Source organism: Aethalodelphis obliquidens, unplaced genomic scaffold (assembly GCF_003676395.1).
Source record: "Aethalodelphis obliquidens isolate GAN/ISIS:26980383/991018 unplaced genomic scaffold, ASM367639v1 scaffold2, whole genome shotgun sequence".
NCBI classification, from domain to species: domain Eukaryota; kingdom Metazoa; phylum Chordata; class Mammalia; order Artiodactyla; family Delphinidae; genus Aethalodelphis; species Aethalodelphis obliquidens.
The window spans coordinates 20,740,124-20,758,540 of record NW_020837946.1 but is presented as its reverse complement, the minus strand read 5'-3'; the positions used below and the strand labels follow the sequence as shown (position 1 = coordinate 20,758,540).

At 45.4% G+C, this 18,417-nt stretch overlaps 1 long non-coding RNA gene across 1 annotated transcript in view; it reads left to right on the top strand.

Annotated features, from left to right (window-relative positions):
• The first annotated feature begins 4,463 nt into the window (after nt 1-4,463).
• The window catches only part of LOC113628378 (uncharacterized), a 36,495-nt gene continuing 22,541 nt past the window's right edge, over nt 4,464-18,417 (top strand). Inside the window, exon 1 of the long non-coding RNA XR_003436032.1 lies at nt 4,464-8,142. This is a non-coding gene — a long non-coding RNA (uncharacterized LOC113628378). The remainder of the gene's footprint in view (nt 8,143-18,417) is intronic.

Below are 18,417 nucleotides of genomic sequence, written 5' to 3'. Positions count from 1 at the left end.
CAGAGTGACTTGGACTACAACTTAAACCTGCCCCAGAGTCTTAGACTTAACCAGCTGGAGTTGGAAAGAATAAGAATCAAAGATTGGTGACAAGAATGTTGCAAGGACAAATTTGTAGACAATTCTTAGAATGAGTACAGAATTGATGATCTGTGTATCCCATGTAAATGCCTACAAGAAAGCATCCATTATGGATGTTGTTTTCACTAAGCAGACAAATAAGATAACCCATCTGTGGATGTCAGCAGTTTTCCCCAGTCACCACCTCGGTGCTTGCTCAGTAGGCCCAGTAGGCCCGTGAACAAAACAATCATGATAGTGGCGACTGAGCCTGTGTATGAGCTCAGAAAGGTGGATCTCCCCTTACCAAGGATGACACTGTTGCCTCTGCTGAGTGGTGAACTGCAAGAGGCCAGTGCTGAGCTAAAGTGACACCATTCCCTAGGGGTGCCACTTGGCCAAGTGATTATATTAGATGCCTTCCATCACGCAAAGGATAGCAGTTTGTCTAATTAGGGATAGATGTGTATTACAGGTGTGGATTTGTCTTTCTTGCCTACAACATGTCTGCCAGCATCAATGTTCATGGACTTGCAGAACGCCTAATTCATCACTGTGATATCCCGCACAGTGATATATGTAGTCTCTGACAGTGAAGGAAGTAAAGGAATTGCAGCAGTTGGCTCACACTCACGGAAATCTGTTGTTTTACCATGTGCCCTGTTATCCAGAGACAGTTTGCTCGATAGACTTAATGGTTTGCCAAAGGCTCGGTTATAGGATCAGCTGGGCGGTAACTTTCTGTGAGGTTAGGTACCGTTTTAGGAGATACAGTATGTGCCTTAAACCTAACAGTATATGGTGCTTTCTCCCCCATAGGATGCACAGGTCAAGAAATCAAGGGATTGAAGTGGGACTTACACCACTGAGAATTATGCCAGTTGATCCGCTGAAGGCATGTTTTGTTTCCCTTGCTTTGTGACCTTGAATTTGATGAGTTTAGAGGTCTCAGTGCCTAAGGAAGAAATGCTTCTTCCAGGGAACACAATCTTGGTTCTATTTAAATTGAAATCTCGAGGCAATTCTTTGATCATTTTGGGTTCTTTATGCCACTGAAGCAACACGCAGAAAAGGGAGTCTCTCCAGATACATCATCTTTACCACCCAGCTCTGCTCCAGGAGATTCTCTGCCTTGTATGGGCTGTAGCAGTGTGTTTTCTTGTTCTCTGGCTTCTGGTTAGGTTCAATAAATGGGAGGCACCAGCAGAAGACTTGGCAGATGAGAAGAAAGCAGAATCATGATGTTTATTTCCTCTGTTCCTCCTTGGCAGAGTTGGTTCAGGTAGACCTTCTACTGAAGGCTTCAGCTCTCTTAGGTGGCTCTTTTCCTGTATTTACAGCTGCTCTTTCTGAGATTTAGTAACCACTCTCCCCTTATTCCTGAAGGCCTAGGGTGGTAATGACTCCCCATTGTTACTAGTCCTTGAAGGCTTCATCCATTGTTGACCTTAGTCCCTTTATTCAGCTCTCCTCAGTCACCCCATTTTAGTGTCCCATCTGTTTTCTGCTGGCACCCTGACCAAATCAGATGTTTCACAGAAACCTGTTTTGACATTTCTAGAGCTGAAATCATATTCTCCTCCAAATTCGTTCCCCATCTTTTGTGATCTCTGATTCCTTACTCTTTCTTATGTTCCATAATAAGACATTTTTGTCTCCCCAAATCTCTTCCTTTGAGCAACTTACCTTTTTCATTCCATTTGGTTATGGTGGGGCTACCAATAGCAGGATCCTTTCCCTTGGTCACATAATACAAACTGATATAATTGATCAAACAAATTATTCTTTGGGGAATTTATAAATTGGGCAGAGTCACACACAGAGAGAGGTGGTTAGCTGGAATTGAGTCTTTTAATGGAAATACCCTAAGAGACAGATCATGAATTTTTGCCTCTAAGATTCCCTGAAGTTGCCCAGGTTCTTGCCTGGATATTAGCTCTTCCTTTGATTTGGTGAGATCCCAGTATGGAGTAAAACTCCTCCAGCAGGCTACACACCGGGAGTAGAAGTGAGCAAGAAATAAGTCCTCACTGGGACTGAAGATGAGTTCTGAATCATCTTAACCCATGATTGGATTTAGTTAATTTAGAATTCCTAGTGCCCTAGCTGCCTACAAGAAGCAAATGTAAATACTCTCTGGAAAAAGAAAAGATATTCTAAACTTCAATTATCTCTATACTTTTTAATATACGATATCTGGCACCCAAGTAAAAATAACCAAGTGTACAAGGAGACAAGATAGTTTGGTTTTAAAAACCAAGAGAGGGGCTTCCCTGGTGGCGCAGTGCTTGAGAGTCTCCCTGCCAATGCAGGGGACACGGGTTCGTGCCCCGGTCTGGGCAGATCCCACATGCCGCGGAGCGGCTGGGCCCGTGAGCCATGGCTGCTGAGCCTGCGCGTCCGGAGCCTGTGCTCCGCAACGGGACAGGCCACAGCAGTGAGAGGCCCACGTACGGCAAAAAATTTAAAAAATTTTTTAAAAAACCAAGAGAAACAATAAACAATGGAAACAGATCCAGAGAGTATCCAAATAATATCAGACATTGACTTTAAAATAACTACATAATATGAACAAGGTAATAAAAGACAAGACTAAGAATTTTATTACCAAAAAACACACAAAACAATTGTTGTAGTAAAAAATTTAGTAGCTAAAATTAGAATTCCATGGATGAATTTAACAGCAAATTAGATGCAGATTAAGAGAGAATCTGTGGCTAGAAAGGGAAATCAAAAGAAAATATCCAGAAGCACAGAAAACAATGGAAAGGTATGAACAAGTGTAAGAAACATAGGAAATAAAGTGAAGAGTTCTAATAACAAGTGTGTAACGAGTTCCAGAAGGAGAAAGAGGAGGGATGATAATGGGTAAGAATTTTCCCAAATCAATAAAGAAATATCAAGCCACATATTCAAGAATCTCCCTGTAAGCCTTAGGCAAAATAAGTACAAAGAAAATCACACCTAAGAATATCATAGTATTATGAATACCAGAGACAAAAGGAGTATCTTAAAAGCAGCTAGTAGAAAAAAAGGAGCAGCACTAAGGCAGTCAACTTCTTAACAATAGACTCTGTAAGACAATAGATTTATATCTTCAAAGCTCTTCAAATTCTATACTCAGTGACCATATTCTTAAAACATGAAGGTGAAATAAAGACAATTTCAAACAAAACAATTTATTATCGCAGGTCCACCTATTGGACAGAAAGTAACTAATCTAAGACTTGAAAATGCAGGAAGTAATGAAAGTCAACAAAAAAGGAGAAATAGGTAAGTACAAGTGAATATAGACTGTATAAATAGTAGCAATAATAAATTTGGGGGTAATACTAAAATGTATTATAGCAACAGCATATAGGTTGAGAAAGGGTAAATAGTGCTAAAATGTTCTAAGGTTCTTGGATTGTTCTGGAAGAGGTCAAACTACAAATCAAGTATATGTTGTAATCTCTGGTAATCATTAAAAGAATAGAAAATAATGTATAACAAATTAACGCAGTGGAAATAGAATTAAACAATCAGAAGGGATAGGAAAAGAACTAGTAGGACAGTATGTGGTAAGATGGTAGATTTAAGCATATACATAAATACACACGTGTATGTATTTATGTATCAGTAATAACGTTACATATAAACAGACTAAAGGCTTCAGTTAAAAGATAAAGATCGTCAAGTTGGATTACATACACAAAATATAAAGATTAAAGAAAGACCTAAAGAATCAGATACAGACACACTAAAAACATAAAGATACAGAAAGGTTTAAAGTAAAGGGATAAAAAAGGATATAACCTGAAAACACTAATCCATGAAACAAAAGCAGTATTAATATTTAACAAAGTGGACTTCAAGGCAGAAAAGCATTGCTAGAAACAAATAGGGACATTTATATTGTTAAACAGAAAAAATGTGTGCATGATTTTTTAGCATTTCTGGGCCATGATGAAGATAGGAAACACTAGATAAATAGGTGGGATGGCTCTGAAGATGTTCTTGAGGAGCACACTGAAGAGTTAATAGAAGAATTTAGAGGAAATAAGGAGAACTGATAAATTCTACAAAGTCAATGCCAATGAACAAGAAGACCCAGCAAGCTGGAGTCATTATAAGCTAGAAAACATGTTAATTAAATTCTATGAAGCAAAAAAAACTAAAAAATATCGAGAACTATTTCAGCAGCTCAAGATATAATAGTAATAGATGCTAATCATTAAAAGAAATTAACCTTTTTTGTGTGTGTGTGTGTGTGTGTGTGGTACGTGGGCCTCTCACTGTTGTGGCCTCTCCCGTTGCGAGACGCGCAGGCTCAGCGGCCACGGCTCACGGGCCTAGTCGCTCCGCGGCATGTGGGATCTTCCCGGACCGAGGCACGAACCCGTGTCTCCTGCATTGGCAGGCGGACTCTCAACCACTGCGCCACCAGGGAAGCCCAGAAATTAACCTTTTAAGTGGAACTAGAGCCATCTCTTTGTCTATGGTTTTGTTCTCTATTACTGAAGCCTGCTGCTGCATTTTCCTGGATTGACATTAAACATTGATGTATCTCTAGAAATGTCAGCAGGGGATAACAGAATAATCATTGTTGATTTTATAACACTGTATTCACTATATGTTTTGTGCAGTGACTTTGCAAAACAACTTCCGTAAGGTATCATGGTATGGTCACTAGTTCTCTAGATGTTTTTGAAGATTTATATAGTGCACTTTGGCCTTGGAACCCAACGGATTTACATATATTCTTTGGAAACCTAATCTATAAATCAAGAAAGTACTTATCTACAGATATTATTCATTCCTTCAGTAAATCAGAGATTTGACATCATGTATTGGCTGCAAGCATCATATATAACGCTAGGGGGTGATACAATATAACCACAAGAAAGGAACATAGCCTGGCAATGAAGTGTAAGGTTTGGAAGATTCATCTTGAGGGCGTATATAAAATGGTTAAGCGCTTGTGTAAAATTAAAGTTTAGTAAGTATTAAGTTATTTTTAAATTTGCATAATGTCATCATGTGACCAAGCAGACTAAGTAAAGAAAGAGACCAAAGGATTTAATAATTACAGGTCTTTTGGGACAAACAACCCACTAATATATATTTAAGATGAACTTGGGAGTATTTTCTAGGGTTTGCTAGTTTGAAGAGAACATTTTAATTTAGTATTTTCATTTTGTTAATAATACTAAAAACTCTTTTTACCAGTTGTAAAAACAAAACTCTTCTGTAGTGATAATGCATTTAATTGAATAAGATTTTATTTATCAAGCATTTGTCAAACTTAGGGTGTTCAGGTCTCTAAGCACATTTTCAGAGTCTTCAAGAATTTTTTTTTCCCTTTCAGAAGGTCAGTACAGGAGGAAAGTATTAAATAAATGCACTGTCAAAAACACTGGGCTTTCCAATTGAGTAACTAGAGCAATGACACAAGCCAGTGGGTGAACCTAAGTGAGAGCATGGCTCCCCAGAAGTAGGTCAAAAAATTACACTGACGCAGGGAGATGCCCTAATGGCGCTACCACTGGGCAGAGCCAACAGGTTGCTGAGTGGAGGTGTAGCTTGAAAGGGAGCCAGTAGGAGAGGGGCTTCTCTCTGTTGAGAGGGAGCTGTGTGTGTGTGTGTGTGTGTGTGTGTGTGTGTGTGCATGCATGAGTGTGCACACATGCACATGAAATGATGTAATTTGTTAAAATTCAAAGGCCAGTATTACAGGGTTGATGTGGGTCTTCACTTCTCTTTCCTGATGTTCTTTTTTCTAAGTCTTTTCTCCTTCAAGCAGCTATTCCTTAACTCATCGACTCAAGGCTGTTCTGCTCACAAATTTCCCTGCTTTCGTTTTAAGTCGTGATTAGCAGCGGGAGGGTTTTATCAGGAATACCTAACACATGCGCCTTGTGGGGAGCCTGACTGTTCTAAGGGCTTGACCCGTATAAACTCATGTAATCCTCACGACAGCCTGCACTGGCTGACTGTGGGACCATATTTTCCGACGCTCTTCATGACTTGACTCCTGTTTACCTTTCCAGTCTTATCTGTTTTCATGTTCTGTTTCCACTGTAAGCACCTAACTTGCTCCAGTTACTTGAACGCACTGTGCTTTAGGACCATAGCAAGTATTGACTGTGCTCTTTCTGTTGTCGATTCTCCTTTGCTCCTTCATTGTCACCCTTTCTCCTCACACCAGGCTCATGGGATGAATACAATTGTTTCCTCCATTTTACAGACGAGGAAAAAGCTTAGGGAAGTTAAATGTTATGTTTAAGGTCACACACTTCAGAGAGAGGTGATAATGTGGAAAAAGGATGAACTTTGAACCTAGAAGTTCCGTTATCGAACTTTAACTCTGTTATTTTACCGGCTTCAACTTCAGAGAACATTTTCTTTTTACAGATAAAGAGACTGAGGTTTTTTGAGAGTGATATATTGTGAAGGATATTGGTGATGGGAGGGCCAACCTAGGCATGAGACAAAGGCATAAAATTAGGGAAGGAACAGCAGAATGGAAAGGAAAGAAAGTTTTCAAGAAATAACGTTAACAAAGTGCAAACAGGACTCCACTGATTAAATTGGGGCACGAGCCCATTCTGCGCCCCAGGCTCAGGACCCTGGGCACTTTGTATCTGATACAGGAAGATGGGTGTAAAGAATGGACAGCAGAGGGAGCCCTGGATACGTTTTGCTCCTCAAGCCTGGCCTCAGAAGGACGAGAAAGTGCCGTTTTGTCTGGCGCTCCCTGCCCACGAGCTCATTTCTCCCCATTCTCGTCTTTACTCAGTGCCTGTGTATCAGAGTGCCTATGCAGTGCTAGGATTGTGCCTCTCCGACCGAGGCCCCGTGGAGGTTTCTGCTTTACTCCTCTTCACTAGATGGGGAAACTAAACCTCAAAGGAGTTGACTCACTGCCCCTAGTTCAGTTACACAAGGTTAAGTCATTGAGTCACGATTTCACTGCTTAGGGCTCTGCGGTTCTAAAGTCTATCCTCCTCATCCCAAAGTCACTTTTCTGTGCCCCTGAATCTTTTATGGGCCTGTATTCCCTCTCTGCAAATGCAATCCTGGGTACTAACAGGGTTAAAAAGACATTCTCAGAGTAGCATAGTTGATTCATTTTAGCAGGGACATTTTAAAAACACAGTGCTTTAACTCAAAGGAGTTACCCCATACCCAGCAAGCCTGTAGGAGAGAAAAGAGGGGGGCGGTGGCAATGGTAGCACCAAGGGGTCGATTTGAGGGCGTTAAACTCTGCTCATACTTTCCATTTGCCTCCTCTCTTTCTTATAAACAACTGACATTATCTCACTCTTATGGCTAAAACTTTGCAAATACCGATTCAAAACTCTACCCTGGCTGCCCCTTTCCCTAAACTCCACCGTGGCAGCCTTTACCAGCAGTACTCAGACCTTCCTCCTGTGAGTGACGATGGGTTAGCACACTTGGGGATGGACCCCCAAAAAGAATGAGCTCCATCTTTACATCTTCAGCTGCTACAAAATAAAGGCTCCTGTCTTCTCCCCTTCCTCCTCTGGGACCCCACTGTGCAGCTCGGCATGGGACCAAGTCCCGGTGGGGAGTGGGGGAGGGGATCGGCAAAGACTTGGTGACAGGCTGATTGATGGGTTTCCCGCCTCTGCTTGCCCTCCTGCCCACTCCTGCAGGCTCTGGCCCAGGTCCACCCTCCGGCCGCCTGAGGGGTCTGCTTTTCTTTGAGTCAGCACCAATGAGTTAGGGCCCAGATCAGCTGGGGGTAGGGGGGAGTACTGCAGGACACTCCCCTGCAGGGGAGGGAGTAAGAATTTAGTTGCCCAAAGGAAGGCATGGTGAAGAGCATCTGAATGGGGGGCACTGGAGTTGTGATCAGAGGAGCCTGAGCAGGGGGTTGATTTGCTGATGTCATTGACCACCAGCCGTTGGTAAAACTCTTTCTCGTAGAAAAACATGAGGGGTTACTCACATCATATTGCTTAGGGCCCTAAAAAAAATCCATCTTGTCCCTCTCATGCTTCAACTCTCCTCTTAGGGATGCCAAAATGGAACCAAATCTCTGTGAACTCAGTCAGCTAACGGAAGATGAGAAGGCAGGTGAGTGAAATCCTCATAAACACCCCAACAGCAATTCTGCCGTGTCCTTTGCCAGAGCTGCTGAGGGTCAAAACAAAGTGGCTGATGACCTTTGGCGGCATCCATCTGTACTTCCCCTCCACAGGTTGTACACACTGGTAGTGGGGACAGGAGGAGAGTTAGATGTGGCTGGAAGGTAGGTAGAGGGACAGAAGTTAAGAGACACCAGTCTTCCAGTAACACTTAGGGAGGGTGGAGTGGATGGGAGGAGGTAAACCAATGATGCCATTCTTGCTAATGGTCAGGCAAGACAGTTATGCCAATATGGTCCCAGAACCACAGACCCCATGGCATCCTGGAATCATACTGCTGGGAGCATACTTAGAGGTTGTCTCATCCAAATCCATCGTTCACAGAGAAGGAGGTGCAGATCCAGAGAAGTGAAGTGGCTTGCCCAGTCGTACAACTAGATAATGACAGAGCCAGGAGTCTACTTCTGGGCTCTTTCCATGACAAGACCCCAGGATTGAATCTGCAAGAGCCTTGGAAGGAGTTCAGGATTGTTCTGGGGACAGATTGATGGGTGAGAGCTTCATTACTGCCCTCTGGCTGAGAGACTCTGGAGGCCCTTAGTTTGGCATTTCTGTTCTTCTGAAGGAACCAGTTTCTTTTCGCGTCAGTTGGACTCGAGCTCTTTTCAGTCTCTAGAGCCAGGTCATCAAGAGAGAATGAAAGTGTCTTCTCAAAACAGCCTTTCTGCCTAACAGAAGAAGGGAGATGGACGCAGGTCCCTTGCAGGGTCTCACTGGGCTCAAGATATGGGAAATCTGTGTGTGTTCCTCCAATGTCATTCTATGAAAGGAGTTGGGCTTCCACTAGGGAAAATTCTTATGCCTTGCTCCTTTCTTAGGGGGCTGAGGTGTGCCTGTTGTGAGGATTAGTAGGATAAAATGAACAAAATTCCCTGTGACCTGGGGCTGCAAACCCGAGTCCAGAGCCACACAATGAGGCCACACCTCCTCATCCTGGCCTCCCCCAGAGGAAGCCCCCGCCCTGCCTACCACTTCTCCAGTACGTGATCCCCATCTCTATGTAAAAGTCTGCCGGCAAGAGCAGGCAGGCTTTCTGCTTTGGTGGCACATTTCTCACACAGCAAGGCAGCAACTTTAGAGGGGAAAGTAACTGGAGCAGACCCTGCACCCGGGGGAGGCACATCCTCCTCTGTGGCCTGGGGCATCCCCTCCATTTCTCTTGTGGCTTCCTCCAAGATGTTCAAAGCACAGCTACTAGGACATCACAGAGGATTCTCATCCCTCTTCCATTCCAAAGTGTTTATATCACCTGTCCCATCCCATTCCATACCCTTTGTGGTTCATTTCATTAACGACTGCTGATTTAGTGCCGATCACCAGTCTAGATTGTGGAAACACAAAAGAGAAGGGGACACAGCACTTGTCCTCAGGGAAGGGGGCAAACTTTTTGCTAGTGGGGGGAAGATTAACAGTTAAGTTGACAACTAGAATATAAGGTAAGTGCCGGTCTGGTCTGGGAGCTGTGGAACCACAACGGAGGGCCACTTAATCCAGCCTGGGGGTGTCAGAAAAGTTCACTACAGGAAAACTGACGTGGCTGGAATTTCATTCTTAAGGAGGGGTGGGAATTACGCAACTGGTTGAAGTTGTGAAATGATACTGGGGACAAAGTGTTACGTCTTTTAAGAAGCAAGTGTTCAGACTTCCTGGTGTTTCTTGTTTATTAGCAAGCATCATTTCTGAGTGTTGGGCACTGACGATATTCTGGGTAGTTAAATGACACAGTCTGTGCCCTTTGGGACTTAACTAAACCGATGCAGAGGGTCTGAAGGAATGGGTCTGGGGTCACCCATTGTGAGGCTCACCCCAGAGTCTCTAGGTATGGAACCCAGAAGCTGGCATTTTAAATAAGTGACTGTGGTATTTTTATCCCACTCAGGTTACTATTTACAAGGCAGTCATAATATTGATATATGTGGAGAGGACCCAGGGAAAGCGGGATGAGTGTATTGAACGAAGAAATACATTGGAGTAAAAAATATTTGTGTTACCTGTGAGTCAGGGGCCAATGCCCTTTGAGGTGTGGTGCAAAGGTTAGAGAACTTGGCATTTCCTCGTCAAGGCTGCTGCTGACTTCAGTCCAGGACTGTCTGCTCTCTTCTGCTAACCTTTTTTTCAGTTTGTGTTGCCTTTTTATCTCTTCCAATAAAACAATTTAATGGCAGATTCTGGTACTCACTTTGTGTACAATAGCCTATTAGGGGTAAAGGTGATTAGTGAATGAGGAATAATGACATCTCTCTGTTGGCTTAGAGTTGACAAAGAACTTAGATTATCTCATTTGATCTTCACCCAATCCTGAGGAGGTAGGTCTCTTCTAGCCTCATTTTGCAGTTGAGGAAACTGAGTTTGGAGAGGATAGGCCATCTGTCCAAGGTCACATAAGGTAACTGGTAAGTTAGCTGTGCTGAAAAATGATGAACTTCTTTGAGAATTTAGTCTTTGGGATTATTCCTTTGACTCTAAAGACCCTGGTGAATAGTTTGCCTCATGAACAACCAGACTGCCTCTGACTTTCCTTCAAGAAAGCCCCGTGAACCCCACCCTGATCACCTGAACCCCCTCTTGAATCCTGGCATGCTTTAACACCACCAGATCAACAAGTATGAGTGTGAGGGAGAGAGAGCAGAAGAGAAGATCAAAGAGAAGACAGAGGCCTCCTTCTCCCAGTCCCTGAACTCAGCAGTCTGTCTGCAGTGTGCTGGACCAACTTTGGCAAAACTCTAAAGGAGTTTTCTATGACTTATGGGCCCCACCTCCCTTCTGCTGTCTCCCTTACCCGTCACCTTGCCTCACTTTTAGCTTGGTGGGCTCCTTTCTGTCGCAAAGGGATTGTGAACTCTCTCAACATGAAAGAATTAGGAAGCTACTGTGTTACTCTCCCCTGGGGCACATTTGTGCTTTGAGCATAAGACCAGTTTGGGGAACTGCATAACCCGAAGGAACAGATAATTAAGGGGAGAGTCTTAACTGGGAAGGAATCACCGTTGTCAGTCATTCTGGAGAATCCCAGAGAGCTATTTTCTGACCTCCGGTGAGAGGAGGACAAGCCATAGACCCAAGGACCCTAGAGAGTCTCCTTCCCTTCTTCATCATGACCTTGAGATGTAGTACCAGCAATAGGAGGTGGCTTTGGCTCTAGAAAACTGGGCTAGAATTCCAACTGTAGCAAATGCTTGCAGTGCCCTTTGACAAGTCTCTCCATCCCTGTTATGCCCAGTTCCCTGTGTTGCGTGGGGATAAAAGGCCTGCCCTGCCCACCTCATAGGGGGGCTGTGAGGCTCAAAGGAGAGAGGGTGTGCAAAGCTAAGCTAGTGCCGGCTGCATGGTGGGAGAGTGCCGTGGGGGAGTGAGGTGGAGTTAGAGCGGAGACAAGGAGCCCCTGAGAACAGGTGCTTTAGGAGTGACCACTCCGAGGCCAATAGAGGTTTTCTTTACAATTTTATTATTTATTTGTTTACTTATTTATGGCTGCGTTGGGTCTTCGTTGCTGTATGCGGGTTCTCATTGTGGTGGCTTCTGTTGTTGCGGAGCACGGGCTCTAGGCGCGTGGGCTTCAGTAGCTGTGGCTCGAAGGCTCTAGGGCACAGGCTCAGTAGTTGTGGCGCACGGGCTTAGTTGCTCCGTGGCATGTGGGATCTTCCCAGACCAGGGCTCAAACCCGTGTCTCCTGCATTGGCAGGCGGACTCTCAACCACTGCGCCACGAGGGAAGCCCCAGTAGAGGGTTTTTAGTCTTAGCCTGTAGTGAGCATGAGCACAGGTCACCAGCAAACCTGAAATAACAGTCAGAAGTCAGTTAATAAGGCCGTGAAGGGGACTGGTTCAAAGAGTGGCTTGAGCCAGACTACCTGGGTTTTTCTGACCCTAGCTAATTGGCTCTTGGAAGATATTTAATTTCTCCAAACCTCAGTTTTCCCACCTGTAAAATAGAGATAATGACGATCCCTATCTCAGTGTGGTACTCTGAGATTTAAATGAGATATGAATGGAGTGCTTAGCAAAATACCTGGCACAAGAAAAAAGCCCATGAGTTTTAGCTGTTAATGTTATTATATTTGCATGGACTAAGCTAAGACCAGTGCTTTCTGGGACCTCACGGGGCCTGTGTTGGAGGGACGCAGGCTAAGCACTGAGCAAGTACAGGATTTAATTAAGTGGATAAAAGATGCGGGTGATGAATAATGCATTGACACTTGTACATACCAAGGACAATAAATGCATATCTAATTGGGTGCCTCTGTCTCCTGTGTGCTTTTTGAGGTATAGGAGTAGGGGCAGTTACATAGCAGTCCCTGGGCTGCCACATCCTGTTAAAACAGACAGATTCAGGGCTTCCCTGGTGGCGCAGTGGTTGAGAGTCCGCCTGCCAATGCAGGGGACACGGGTTCGTGCCCCGGTCCGGGAGGATCCCGCATGCCGCAGAGCGGCTGGGCCCGTGAGCCGTGGCCGCTGAGCCTACTGTCTGGAGCCTGTGCTCCGCAATGGGAGAGGCCACAACAGTGAGAGGACCGTACCGCAAAAAACAAAAACAAACAAACAAAAAAAACAGACACATTCAGACTCTTTGTGTTGCCCTGCAGTCATCTCTTGGGTCCCTAAAGAGAACAGAAGTTGTGGCTCTATGCCCGGGGAGCTTTTCATCCTGGTCATCTGGATGCTTCCAGCCTTGACTCATCTTCATTTGTATGTATATTCTCAGCACCAAACCCCACTCCAAAGCTCTCCCCCTTCCCCACCCCTCCAACTTCAAATGGAAATGAAAAAGAGGCAGCCTGAGAACTCTGTTATTGAAAACAAAACCTGGTAGGCATCAGCTTGCAGTCCCCAACTTACATTCTTGGTTTCTTTCTCCTCATGCCTGGGTCAACCTCTAAGAAGCACCACCCTTCCCTTTTTTTTTTTTTTTTACTTAATAGTGATTCTTTCTGGGAAACCTTGTAAGAGAATTTTGTGCAGAGCCTTGATGATTTATGGAGTTGCCGGAAGGGCTGATGGGAGGGAGGTGCTGAAAGAGGGAGGGACAGCCCCTTCCACAGCAGGTTATTTCAGGAATGGGGGCGGGGGGATAGACCCCCTCGGCTCCCATCACCTCCACTATTAGCAGCATCCGTGTAGGTGGGAGTGGGTAGGAGACGGGCTCTCTTTGTCAGTGCCAGTGGTGGGAGTTCTCCCTTTGAAGGACTGGTGTTCTTAAAGGGTACAGTGGTTTGGGAGGTAGTGGGAGTGGGTTCCTACCTCTGCTGCCACCAGTTCACAGTGCCTGTTACTTAGGAGCTTTGCAGGCATTAGGAAACTTTTAAGTCATGAACAAAGATGATACCAAAGGAAATTGCAAGATCAAAGTTAATATACGTTTAATTAAAACTTCTCCTTATGTCACCTTCATTAAGTATGAAATTTAGATTTAGAATGTTCCTAGGAAAACAACTTTTATTGAGGTTTTAGTTTTTTGCCGGAATCCCAGGGAACACAATTATTCAAATACTCAGGAATCATAAGCAACCATAAATTTTACATTACTAAGAGTCAAACCATGGCTTCCCTGGTGGCGCAGTGGTTAAGAATCCGCCTGCCAATGTGGGGGACACAGCTTCGAGCCCTGGTCCTGGAAGATCCCACATGCCGCGGAGCAATGAAGCCCACGAGCCACAGCTACTGAGCCCACGTGCCACAACTACTAAAGCCCGTGCGCCTAGAGCCTGTGCTCTGCAACAAGAGAAGCCACCGCAATGAGAAGCCCACGCTCTGCAACGAAGAGTAGCCCCCGCTTGCTGCAACTAGAGAAAGCCCGCGTGCAGCAACGAAGACCCAATGCAGCCAAAAATAAATAATAAAAATTTTAAAAAAGAATAAAAAAAATAAAAGAGTCAAACCACTTCAAAAGCAAAATTAGAATTATGCTTTAGAGATTATACGAACAACATGTATTCAATGCAGGTGCATTTAGACATGCTTGCTGGGAGATAGAGCCTCCAGAAGAACAAGGGCCCAGGGCTTAGGGACGTCTTAGTCCTGCCAACAAGCCTTGACAAGCCTTGAGCCTTCCATCCCCAACAATTTTTGTTTGGTGAGGGCGCTGAGTTAGAAGCTCTCTCAGCTGCTTCTCCGTCTAAAAATCTGTGAATTGTCTTGCTGTGTTTTTTCTTCTCTTACCACTTTATGTTCAGCCCATAAGATTTAAAGGGTGATCAATAATCAATCAGTCAGTTACTAGGAAGCAGACCAAGGCACAATTGGCAGGCTGCTGACAGAGGGGGGCAGAGCTTCTCTGTGCCAGTCGTTTGCACAGGACCTTCATGACTGCTATCATATCCACATTTCACCTCGATAGTATTTGAGTTAATCATTTTCTGTAAATCAACTCCTTTTGTTCATTTTTCAATTTATTTTTTGAATGAGTACTACCTTTACATGATTCAGAAAGTTAAAAGGGGCTTCCCTGGTGGTGCAGTGGTTGAGAATCTGCCTGCCAATGCAGGGGACACGGGTTCGAGCCCTGGTCTGGGAAGATCCCACATGCCGCGGAGCAACTAGGCCCGTGAGCCACGCTACTGAGCCTGCGCGTCTGGAGCCTGTGCTCCGCAACAAGAGAGGCCGCGACAAGTGAGAGGCCCGCGCACCGCGATGAAGAGTGGCCCCCGCTCGCTGCAACTAGAGAAAGCCCTCGCACAGAAACGAAGACCCAACACAACCAAAAATTAAAAAAAAAAAACAAACAAAAAGAAGTTAAAAGGTTGGGGGGAGGGAGGGAAAATTCAAAGGCAATAGAAAAAGACATACGGTTACAATTCTGCCCCCTGCCCTGCCCCCATCACACCGTTTCCACTCCCTTCTCATTGCCAAATGAGCCCATATAGCTCAACTATCTGAGTTTTATGAGGGCTTCTCTGTCTTTTTAAGGTTTTGATACAGGCACTAGGGTTGAGCCTTGTGACTCACGGCCAGAGCTAAATGATGAATCCTGTGCCAAAGTGCAGCACCTGTGAAGCAGGTACAGAGAGAAGCAATGAAGGTGGGTAGTGCTTTGAGATCACTTGGTCCAGCTTCTCCACTGTAGTTTCAGTCATCCCCTGAGACCCAAGGATGAAAAAAAAAAAAAAATCTCACCCAGGGGCATATCGCTCATTAAAAGGCAGAGCTGGGTCTAGAAGAATTTTTGATTGCTGGTCCAGTGCTCTTTCAGTTGCTATATAAGGGTTCAATTAAGACTTTTTTTTTCCTCAAAATTCCCTGGTGGTCCAGTGGTTAGGACTCGGCGTTCTCACTGCAGGAGGCCCGGGTTCAATCCCTGGTCAGGGAACTAAGATCCCACAAACCACGTGACCAAAAAGAAAAAAAAAAAGACTTTTTTCCTTCGCCATGCTGCACCCACTCAGGCACCCAGCTGCATGCCGTGGAGGTAGCCCCGTTTTTCAAAGATGCACATGTTTTAGAACCAGTGAGACCTGCATGGAAAGCCTAGCTTCACCTCTTAACAGCCATTTGATCAGGCAAACTCTGAGATTCTCATTTTCTTATCTGTAAAATGGGTGTAAGGGTGCCTGGGCCACAGGAATGTTTTGCGGCTTAAGTGAAAGCATGGATGTGAAAGCACTCGGAGCGTGCCAGATATACAGCTGGCGCTCAGCATTGGTACAGGGATCTGAATTTGCCCGGATTGTTCTGTAGCTTCTCCATCTGGTGCATCCGTGTCCTGAAGCAAACAGAAAGCTCCTCCGTTACGTTTACTCCCTTCATATCTCTACAGAGGTGGACGTAGCTGGTGCTCAAATGTCCTATTGAACGAAGGAGTGCCACAGAGAGCAAAATCTGCTCTTTGGACCTCACCCCCCAGGGGGGCAGTGGAAGGGCAGAGGGTGTTACAGACTCCCCCAGAGCGGTTATGCAGCGCGAAGGAGAGGCCTGCCTTTCGCAGGTGCGTGGGTCAGGTTGGGGATAGAGCAGTCAGGCCAAGCTCTCATCTCACGGAATAGGCTGAGGCTCCCCAGAGAGGCGCCTCCGAGCTGGGCCTCTATCCTCCTCCAGGGTGGGAGCCCGCTGAAATGTTGTGAGGCATGGGGCCCCCGTGCTTTCAGCGGTTCTGGCCCGCCTGTCCCTGCTTGGCGCCTGGGCACGTTCACAGCTGAACAAGATGTGGCAGGAAACCGCGAATCAAGGGGGCGAAGGTATTAAAGAAGTCGGGCTGACTTCTGTGTCTAAATCCCTTTCCCACTCCTTCCAGGCTTGCTCCGGCCTGTCCCTGCCTGGCAGAGTCCAGACGCTGCCCCCAGCTCTGCCTTTCGAATTGCACCGGGAGCTGGTGATAGCTGTGAGAACCCAGAGCTGGCTTGGCATAGGGAAAGGCAGAATCTAGGACCAATGTTGATAGCTGCCGTGTTGATAGCTGCAGGAGCGGGTGCCCTTTCTATAACGGTACTTTTGTGGGAAGGGATGTTTTCTTTGCAGGAAGTTTATCTTTAAGAGGTAGCATGGCATTGAGCAGGGGTCAGCAAACTCTTTCCGTAAAGAGCCAGGTAGTAGATAGTTAACCTTTAAAGGACACATAGTCTCGCCTGAAAATACTCCAACACTGCCGTTATAGCACAAAAGCAGCCAGACAGTACATACATGAAATGATGTAGCTGCGTTCTAATAAAGTTTTATCTATGGACACAGAAATTGGAATTGTATAATTTTCATGTGTCAAAAATACGTCGTCTTTTGATTTTTTTCCCAACTATTTAAAAGTGTAAAAACGCTTCTTTGCTTGATGGCCATATAGAAACAGGCACAGGGCCAGACAGTGGGAGGGGCTTTTTCAGCCCCTGAGCTTAGACCATGGACTTGGGAGTCAGACAGTCCTGGGGTCAAACCCCGGCTCAGATGTACACTTGCCATCGGACCTTTGGCAGATGATGTCGTCTCTTGGAGCCTCAGTTTCCTTTCCCTCAAATAGGGATAATGATGCCTAGCTCAGTGAGCATGACATGAGGTAGAGGGTGTGGAGAACTTGATGCAGACTATTTGAAGTCCTCTGTAGGTGGAGGTTACCATTATTGTGTTTATCACTCATAAGAAAACTAGTCATGAGTGTGAACTAAAATATCGCCTGCCGTATCGGTAAACAAAGGATGTTGCAGCCATCAAACCACCACATTACAGCTGCCCTGACGGTGAGCCCTGAGGGAACTCAGGAGGGAAAGAGGATGCTGCAGCCTCCCCTGCCAGTTCACCCTGAGGAGACTCAGGATGAGAGAGTGCAGAATACTGGCCCCAGATACCTGAGGTGCATATCAAAGGAGTGATTTCAATGAGCCCAGACTTTGTATCTTCCCATACATAGAAAAGCGCTAAATTCATTAACTTGAGATGTCTGGTTTTCTTTGATTAACAGTGATCTTTTTTTTTTTTTTTTTTTTTTTTTTTTTTGTGGTACGTGGGCCTCTCACTGTTGTGGCCTCTCCCGTTGCGGAGCACAGGCTCCGGACGCACAGGCTCAGCGGCCATGGCTCACGGGCCCAGCCGCTCCACGGCATGTGGGATCTTCCCAGACCGGGGCATGAACCTGCGTCCCCTGCATCGGCAGGCGGACTCTCAACCACTGCGCCACCAGGGAAGCCCCCATACCTATGTTTTATTTTGGTGCTGCGTCTTCCGGGGGGGCGGGTCTCAGCAAAAGAAATGGATTCCTCATCATAGCAGAAAGCATTGAGATGACTTGCAGTCTGGAAGGTCCCATCCCAGCCCCATGGCGCTTAGGAATGCCGGTTAATCATCTAATGTTGCTGTGTAGTGGCCTCACCGACTCCAAGCTAGAGGTGAAGGCTATCTCCCTTACTGAGGCAGGGATAGTACATGCTATAATCTGGAAAGTTAGAACTGGAAAGGACCCAGAGATCCTTTCCAGTTCTAATTGGACATTTGAGGGAACTCAAGAGACAGGAAGTGACGGGCCCAGGGTCACGCAGTACCTGCTGAGACAGGACCCGCATCCATGCCCAGTGCTGTTTTCACTACACCATATGGCCTCTTCTTCATGCCAGGAAAGTCCTATCTGAAAGACGGAAGAGCAATGACAGACAAAAAAAGCAAGCTTTTTTGAAGAAGAGTTGAACACATGAATACATGGCAGATTGTTTCACAATGGAAAGGTCTTCTTTTGTTGCAAGAAGTTTCTATTTATGTAAGTCTGGTGACATCATCAGGCTTTGCCTCTCCTCTTG